Source organism: Armigeres subalbatus, unplaced genomic scaffold (genome assembly GCF_024139115.2).
Source record: "Armigeres subalbatus isolate Guangzhou_Male unplaced genomic scaffold, GZ_Asu_2 Contig1366, whole genome shotgun sequence".
Classification (NCBI taxonomy): domain Eukaryota; kingdom Metazoa; phylum Arthropoda; class Insecta; order Diptera; family Culicidae; genus Armigeres; species Armigeres subalbatus.
In genome coordinates, this window is record NW_026942139.1 from 122,931 (window position 1) to 132,294 (window position 9,364).

Here is a 9,364-nt window from a genome sequence, read left to right on the forward strand (position 1 = left end):
GAACCTTAGATGCCTTTCGCCATACTGATTTCAGAAAGTTAACTCCTACACGGAGAATAATCGCCTTAGTTTGAAACAACCAAATGGTTGGTTGAATTTCAAACTAAAATTTTGTTTGTTACCACATCAAAATTGGTCGTTTGAAACGTACACTTTTGTTTAAATCAAACATTTTTCTTCGATTGTTTCTAACTAACTATTTAGTTCGAACTAACCAATTATCACGTTTATTTCAAGCAAATATTTTAGTTGGGTTTAACCATAAAATAGGTTGTTTTTACCAATAGCCTGCTAGTTCATTTTCTTGTATACAATTAAAAACAAACTAAAATTTGAGGTTGATTTAATCGAAGAAATTTGTTGAATTAACATGATTATTTTATTGTTTAGATTTTTCCAGTTTGTTTGCCAAGTTGAAACAAGCATCATATTTCAAACCCATACGGGTCAAATTTCAATCGGGAGTAGTGTGAAATAGGAAACCTTTATATAATTTAGATAAGCACCGGTAAGCTGTTATTAAAATAAATAAAATGATTTTCTTCTAACTTTTAATCCTTGATTTCCTCTAGGTTCTGTGAAGCAGATAATCGAGAAAAAATGTTGGTACGAGATGATGAAGATAATCGTCATCATGGAAGCTGCTACATTAAACAGATCTTTTTGAGAAGCTCCCCAAATCCAGTCTCCATCGTTCCAGCTGAATTGGTTTGTTTTCAATTACAGTATCGGTATATTTCCATAATGTACAAAAATCAAAACAACTGGATGCAGGAGTCAAAAGACGAGAGGGAGCTGCCCAAATAAATTTTCTTAGTGAATGGCAGACTCGGAGAAATATTGTACATTTTATTATGTTTTTATACTATGTATGAATGTTGAACATAAATAAAAAATCATAATCTATTTGACCCTATAGTATTTTAAACATAAATAAGAAGGGAACACATGGCGCTTACGGGGTAAGGTAGTAGGGGAGGAAGCCGGGATTTTTTTATATGTAATAACAACTATCAAATTGGTCAATTCAAACAAATTTGCTGTATTGTCCTAAACTAATATTTGGTTGTAACAAATTAAATTAATTGTTTGAAATAACCAATGTTTTGGTTTGTTTGAACTACTGTCAAAATGAGATAACCATCATTATGGTTGTTTCAACAAAATCTTGGTTGAATATGCCTAAAGCTAGACGATACAGTTTACCTAACATTGCAGTTTGATTCAGCCATTAACAATGGTTATTTGAAACTAAAATTTGTTTGGGTATATATCAACCTAAAATGTTGGTTGAAGTTAACTAAAAATTGGTTGTTTCTACCATATTTTTTTCTCCGTGTAGTGTGCCGCTGTAATTACGCTCAAAGCAGGCGATTCATTGGAAGTATACAGCTAGAATTTAGCACAGACAAACAGACATAACACATTGAACATTCACTCATCAAATTCTTCGTCGTTAAAACACTAACGACATCTGTTGATTTCAGTTAGTTGGGCAAATCACGAACCAGATGGCGGTAGTGAGCAAACGTCAAACTTGAGCAAATCCGATGCGCGCGCCACGAGTGATCGATTGGCCAACTAATGATTATTTGAATCGACCAGTAAATCAGTAAACGATGTAAATTTGACGAGTGTTATGTCTGTTTGTCTGTGAATTTAGTATGGAGGTACAATGAAATCTCTTTTATTGTTTAGAACTGTAAAACAAGTCGTGGGAACAAAAAATCTAAAAAATATTTGTTGCTTTTTGACCTAGGTTTCATATTGATGTGATGCGTAGTTAATGAGAACGAATGATTTGTCCATACACAGAACGAAAAAAAGTTGTGATTTTAACATTTTCTGTATCTTATATTGAAAGTTGGTAAAATTTGGTATTTTTGAGTGCTAAAATATTGAAATCAAATGCAAAATGTTTAATTTGACAGTTTTTTCCTCAGGTTAAAATTGTTATTTTAACAGTAAGAGCACTCCGATCAAAACTTTTAAAATAGTCGAAATAAGTTTTATATTTCGTATTTCTGGCAACACTGACAAAATAAAATTAAACTGGCAGCTCGAAACGATCTGTCAAAACCGAAAATAAAAACCGCGAAAAATGTTCCTGTTTCAAAAAATTTTGCGACAAGTAAGTTTTTATTTGCTGTTTAGATTTTTCAGTGAATTTGATTGGGAACCTATACTTTTTTTTCAGAAGACAGCATAAAGGTGCCAGTCTGCTGACCATATAGCATCCGAAAACTCATAAGCATGTTCCTGGAGGAAGTTTTTTCTGAGATAGATTGGCATTGGTATGTTTTAATAGCAGAAACACGCAGGTCAAAACACCGAAGAAGCTGCCTTTGCTTGATCGAAACAGATGCGCCGAATGACGATCCAGGTGCTGCAAAAATCGAGAGAACTCGAAAATTTTAATCTGTCCGCTCGTTGGGTCAAATTAAGTGCCTTGGACGTCCCATATGTTGAGTCGATACCGAAGGTAATAAAATTTCGATTATTATGCATAGCGAGCTTTAGTACTATCTTTCCCTCGATCTTTTCTATGTAGAAGCAACATCGCTAAACTGTGCAGCAATGGTGCCTTCTGGAGTCGGGAGAATGCATTCCAAAGCGGAGGCACACCACTGTTATATTGCTGCGACATTCGGAAAAGCTGCTCCAAATCATCAACACAGCGGATGGAAGCGATGCCTGTCGGCTTGTTCAGATTCATCGAACCCATTAAAAATAAATGAAAATAGAGAATAAATAGAAACAAAATAATTAATCATAAATATGTTTTCATTTTTGACAAATTTGAATTGAAAATCTCGTTGAAAAGGCACATGTGGAATCAAGAATGGAACAATTTGTTATTTTGAAAGTTTAATTAGTTGATTCTATTGTAAAATTTCATGTCGATTTGAGAGGAAAATGTTATTTTGAAAAGTTAGCTCTTGTAAAAGTTCTTGCCGATGTGACATGTTTTGAATTGTAGATTTAAGGTGATTATAGAATGAAGCCCGTGGTGAATTTCAAATTCACCACACGTTTATCTACATACATTTTAAAAAGCCCAAATCTGGCGGAATAGTTTTCGTACAGTGCCGAAACTCAAATTATGATTGTTCAGCATAACTAAGACGATCCCCACCGATGTGTATCCAAATGAGTGTCTAGTATAGGAACGAAATGCGTTCATATTTTATTTATGCACTTGTTCTCGCACCGGTTGTTTATATCAAGGTCGTTAAAGTGCAATCATGCTTCGCACCGGTGGTGAATATCCGGTTGCTATTGAGGCAAACACGGAAATAAATAAAATCAGGAAAAAGTTATTATTTATTTTCAAATCTTTCAGAACGCGCTCCAACTTTTGTAATATAAATATGTGCGTAATGCATTTTGTGATTATTAGATTAGCTAGACACACATCTGCTAGGTGGCACTAGCTTATATGCAATAATTTAGTGAGGTGGATATCTCGAGATCTATAAGACTTAGAAAGATTTTGTCTTCTACAAAGTTGTTCGGGTAGCCATAACATTTATGATGGAGACTAGTTTAGTTTGGAATTCATACCCATAGCGGCGCTAGTGTATGAGAAATAACCTGTGAGGTTAAATATTTCTAAATCCATTAGAGTTAGAAAGTGACCATCTTCTACAAAGTTATCCGAATTATCTGTCAGGTTGGTTATTATGTAAGATTTAAAAGGGTAGTCCAAACCAGAAGTTTAGTTTGAAACCGCAATACTCGCTGGCGCTCGAGTTGAGTCGAATCGAGTCAAGTACGAGACACTGAAGATGGCCTTACTGTAGAAGTCGAAATAAGTATCTGTCAAAGGTACAACCAAGTGGGGGAATTAAATGGAATTGTACGAACTCGTCTTATGGCAAGTAGCTTTGTAGAATACGGCAATATTCTGAAAATTCCAGATTTTGAGATATTTAACCTATCAGTTTATTTCTTATACACTAGCGTCGCTAAGCGATTGTGTTTAAAACTAAACTTGCTCGCATCTGATGGCGATGACCAAGTAGCAGAGCAGACACAGCGGACACAGCGAAGGCGATTTCGGATGAGACCGGCGGAATTAATAAACACGCGGAATTAACTTTAGAGAATAGTTTTAATGACGGACTAAATGAAATAACACTTGCTCTTGGCGAATGATAGACGCGAACTGATGTTCGTTAGTAGGCAGTGTTGCCGTTTATGTCGTACAGCTTGGGGTGCACGGAATTATTGTAGCGGAGGGTTGACATCGCTCTCCACAGTAACATGACGGTTTTCACCACCGAACAACTTTGTGGAATACGGCAATATTCTAAAAATTTCAGTTTTCGAAATACCTAACCTAGTAGATTATTTATTATACACTAGCGCCACCAAGCGGTTATATCTTAATCTAAACCTGCGTTGGTCATAATGGTTTTGACCACTCGAACAACTTTGTAGAAGACGGCAATATTCTAAAAATTCCAGATTTCGAGATATCAAACCTATCAGGTTATTTCATATGCACTAGCGCCGCCAAGCGGTTGTATTATTAACTAAACTTGATTTCGTCATAATGGTTTTGACTACCCGAATAACTTTGTAGAAGACGCCAATATTCTAAAAGTTTCAGATTTCGAGATATCAAACCTATCAGGTTATTTCATATGCACTAGCGCCGCCAATCAGTTGAAATCCAAACTAAACTGACCTCCATCACAATGGTTTTGATGATGAATAACCGAACACTTTTTCAGAAGACGGCACATTTTTTATTTATGCGTTACTCTATATTTCCGTGTGATGGTTTGGCAACGGTTGGAGCGGGTCGCCAAATTTGCCAACTCGCTATTCACCGAAGGTTGCGTTTACATTTCCCAAACCCGTTTACCAACGACCGGTGCGAGTTCGCGTCATGATAGAGGTTGATATTTTGGCTTTATTTACGCACTGGTGGGGATCGTCTAAGCAAACGACCTACCATTATTTCAGCTCCATACGCGTTATTGTTCTTTCATCTCGTGCGCTTGAAAAAAATATTGGAAAAGCACGTGGTTTACAAAATGGCCGATTTCTGGCTTCATTCTATAATCACCTTAACAATTCTATACTTTCTACACGGAGAAAAAAATATGGTAGAAACAACCAATTTTTAGTTAACTTCAACCAACATTTTAGGTTGATATATACCCAAACAAATTTTAGTTTCAAATAACCATTGTTAATGGTTGAATCAAACTGCAATGTTAGGTAAACTGTATCGTCTAGCTTTAGGCATATTCAACCAAGATTTTGTTGAAACAACCATAATGATGGTTATCTCATTTTGACAGTAGTTCAAACAAACCAAAACATTGGTTATTTCAAACAATTAATTTAATTTGTTACAACCAAATATTAGTTTAGGACAATACAGCAAATTTGTTTGAATTGACCAATTTGATAGTTGTTATTACATATAAAAAATCGGCTTCCTCCCTACTACCTTACCCCGTAAGCGCCATGTGTTCCCTTCTTATTTATGTTTAAAATACTATAGGGTCAAATAGATTATGATTTTTATTTATGTTCAACATTCATACATAGTATAAAACATAATAAAATGTACAATATTTCTCCGAGTCTGCCATTCACTGAGAAAATTTATTTGGGCAGCTCCTCTCGTCTTTTGACTTCCGCATCCAGTTGTTTTGATTTTTGTACATTATGGAAATATACCGATACTGTAATTGAAAACAAACCAATTCAGCTGGAACGATGGAGACTGGATTTGGGGAGCAACTCAAAAAGATCTGTTTAATGTAGCAGCTTCCATGATGACGATTATCTTCATCATCTCGTACCAACATTTTTTCTCGATTATCGCTTCACAGAACCTAGAGGAAATCAAGAAAAAAAAGTTAGAAGAAAATCACTTTATTTATTTTAATAACAGCTTACCGATGCTTATCTAAATAATATAAAGGTTTCCTATTTCACACTACTCCCGATTGAAATTCGACCCGTATGGGTTTGAAATATGATGATTGTTCCAACTTGGCAAACAAACTGGAAAAATCTAAACAATAAAATAATCATGTTAATTCAACAAATTTCTTCGATTAAATCAACCTCAAATTTTAGTTTGTTTTTAATTGTATACAAGAAAAATGAACTAGCAGGCTATTGGTAAAAACAACCTATTTTATGGTTAAACTCAACTAAAATATTTGCTTGAAATAAACGTGATAATTGGTTAGTTCGAACTAAATAGTTAGTTAGAAACAATCGAAGAAAAATGTGTGATTTAAAGAAAAGTGTACGTTTCAAACGACCAATTTTGATGTGGTAACAAACAAAATTTTAGTTTGAAATTCAACCAACCATTTGGTTGTTTCAAACTAAGGCGATTATTCTCCGTGTACTGAAAATCACTAACTAATTTTCTTAATTTTACCAACGTTTTCTTAACTTTACCAACGATTTTTTTTTGTGTGTACAAGGAAATTCATTTTACTTTAATGGCGGTAAGCTCCAACGAGGATAATACGAGAATCTCGTATTATCCTTGATTTTCATAAGCATCAACCAGTATAATACTCATTTTTAATCTCGGATTAATTCTTAATACGCCGATTTCGGCGTATTAAGAAAATCGGAGATTTTCCTGAAATGGATGCGTGCTTGAATTTTCGAGGGTACGCACACTACTTTACTCTCTTGTCAACTTGTCTCTTGACGACGAACATCCCAAAACAAAAACAAAAGTGGCGAGCTGCAGCTGTACAAGGAAGAATTATTTTTGTATTTATTTTCCTGCCTACCGCTATGTAATTCATCCTTACAATGTTGGTAAGTAGCATTTAAGCAAAATATGGGAAAAATTAAATTATATTCAGATGCTTTTGTGACCATTCTCATCCTTGCTTGCATTATTCTCCATCAATTACAGACTAGCGCATCCCAGCCGGAATCTCGTTCTCGTTGCACAAGAGGACTGTATGCTCCTAAACACCCGGGCCTGAAGACAATCCCGAACGTACACGACAAGAGGATGCAGTTGCTCAAGTCGAAGAACTTCGTCAAAGAGCAGTTCGCCCGGCGCCACTACTAATGGTGGGCAATGAGTTCTCACGATCGTATCAGTAGCTGCCCTGGAGATTGTGCCATCGACGCTGAAGCGCGCTGCCCGTTCGAAGCCCCAGTGAGTCCGTGCTGCCGCTGGACCCCGTTCCGGCGATGCTGGACGGGAGTTGAAGACCGCCAGAGTTACCGCCGCATCCAGCACTTTGGAGGAACAGACAATAAAGGGGATGTCGGTACCGGAGCCATAGATCTCGAGTTCCGTGGTCCATTCGGACGTGGGCCGAGCCACAGTAAGACACGGATTGATTCCATTTGTGTAAATTTTATAATGAAAAGTGTGATCTTAGAGAAACATGCTAATTATAAGCGCTTATTATAATATGTGTACATATAAAGACCTGAAAATATAGCATTTTTCTTATTTCTTGAAGAAATCTCAAAAGTGATAAGCACTAATGCACGCAATTGATTTCATTAAAGTGAACTAAACTAAACCATAAAAGCGTACAACAAAGATCAAAATTTTCTAGATGCCCGGGAGGAGTTTATAGAATTTGAAGAATAATTTCCTAAATGATTTTACTACAGCAACTTCTCAGTGATCCCACACCAAATTGAGTATCATCATCCGCCATTGGACACGATCTTGGGCGAATCTAACTGGAATACTTTCTACACGTGGTACGTATGGTACATGCAGCGGCGTGAGATGCTATTTTCCTGTTTACCGCCGAGAATTGACCACAACATCTCACGCTCAAATACTCCGAAACTTTTCCGATCAGTCTTTAACTTGTCTTGTCTAGCACCATAAGCAAGGGTAGTACAAAACGGAACCTTTCAAATACCTATAATTCCACTCTCTTTTAGTTGCCATCTGGCAACCTAGTATGTATTCCTTTCAATATCCTCCAATTCTATGCTAAAAATTCTGGGAATCCCTGAGAAATTTCAGAAATTCCTGAAAATTCTTTTGAAATCCTGGGCATTCCAAATGAAATCTGGGGATTCAAAAATAAAAACTGGGAAAGTGCTGGGAATTTCAAAAGAATTCTAAGAACTCCAATAAGATTAAGGAAATTTCAGAAAAACTCTGGGAAATCCTAAAGTAATTTAGGGAATTCATTAGTAATTCTTGAATTACGTCGAAATTGGCAATCCCCTGAATTTACCAGGAATGTCCGAATTGAACAATTTCCAATTTCTTTCCGAATTTACTGAAGGTGTCTTGGTATTTATGAAGATTTCTGGGAATTAATGATAAGTTTTGGGATTTGCTGTGAAGTTTTTTGCATTGCTTAAGAGTCCTGAAAATTTTTGGAGAGTGCTTGGCATTGCAGAGGAGTTCTGAGAAATTTTGAGGCTTACTAGGAAATACTGATAATTTCTGTAAATTGTTGTGCAGTTCTGAGAATTTCTCAGGGTTTCTGGGAATGCATGAGGAATTTTGCAAATTGCTAAGGAGCCTTGAAAACTTCTGGGTATACCTGAAGAATTCTGTGAGTCTGAGGGTTCCTGGAAATTGATAAGGAGTTTTGGGAATTGCTAAGGAGCTCTGTGAATTTATGGGGAGTGCTTGTACTTGCTCAGGAGTGCTTATTATTGCTAATGAGTTCTGAAAATTTCTAAGGAGTTCTGTGTATTCATGAGGGTATTTGGGAGTTTCTGAGAAGTTATGCAAAATGCTGAGGAGTTCTGGTGGTTTTCGAGGAGTTCCTCCACGGTCTCCTCTTTGTGTTGCTCCAGAATCTGGAATTCCTACAGAATCTCCTACTAGAGTTCCTGCAAAATCTGCTCCTGGGAATCTTTCAGAATATCCTCTTGGATGGCCTGGATGGAATTCAAGGAAATCCTTGAGGAAAACTTTTTCCAGGAATTGGATTTTTAAGGTTTTTCCCCTACAGTTCTTTCATGATATCTTTCTGAAGTCCTTCCAGTACAATTCCTCCAGGATCTCTTTTGCAAGTTTCTCCAGGATCTTTTTCTGGAGATCCTCTATGATCTATTCCTGAAGTTTGTCTATCTTTTCCTTTTGAAATTCTTTCAAGTTCTCCATTTGCAGTTCTTTCAAGATGTTCACATGGAGTTTCTCCTGTACCTCTTCCTGATACCCCTCCAGGACCGCTTCCTGGAGTTCCTGCAGAACCTTTTCCAGTTCTCCAGGATTTCTTCTCCAAGATTATTCTGGTTCCTTCAGGATTTTTTTTGACGTTCCTCCAGGACATTCTCCTTGAGTTCCTCCAGGGTATTCTCCTGAAGTTCCATCAGGATCTCTACCTAGGACCCCAGGATCTCTCTAGAATATTAGATCTAGAAG

The 9,364-nt window shown here is 36.5% G+C and overlaps 1 long non-coding RNA gene across 1 annotated transcript; it reads left to right on the top strand.

The window, feature by feature from the left end:
* Positions 1-2,056: 2,056 nt before the first annotated feature.
* Positions 2,057-2,783, top strand: LOC134202705 (uncharacterized). Its single transcript, XR_009977311.1, has 3 exons — positions 2,057-2,131; positions 2,198-2,482; positions 2,552-2,783. It is a non-coding gene; the product is annotated as an uncharacterized LOC134202705 (long non-coding RNA).
* Positions 2,784-9,364: the final 6,581 nt, after the last annotated feature.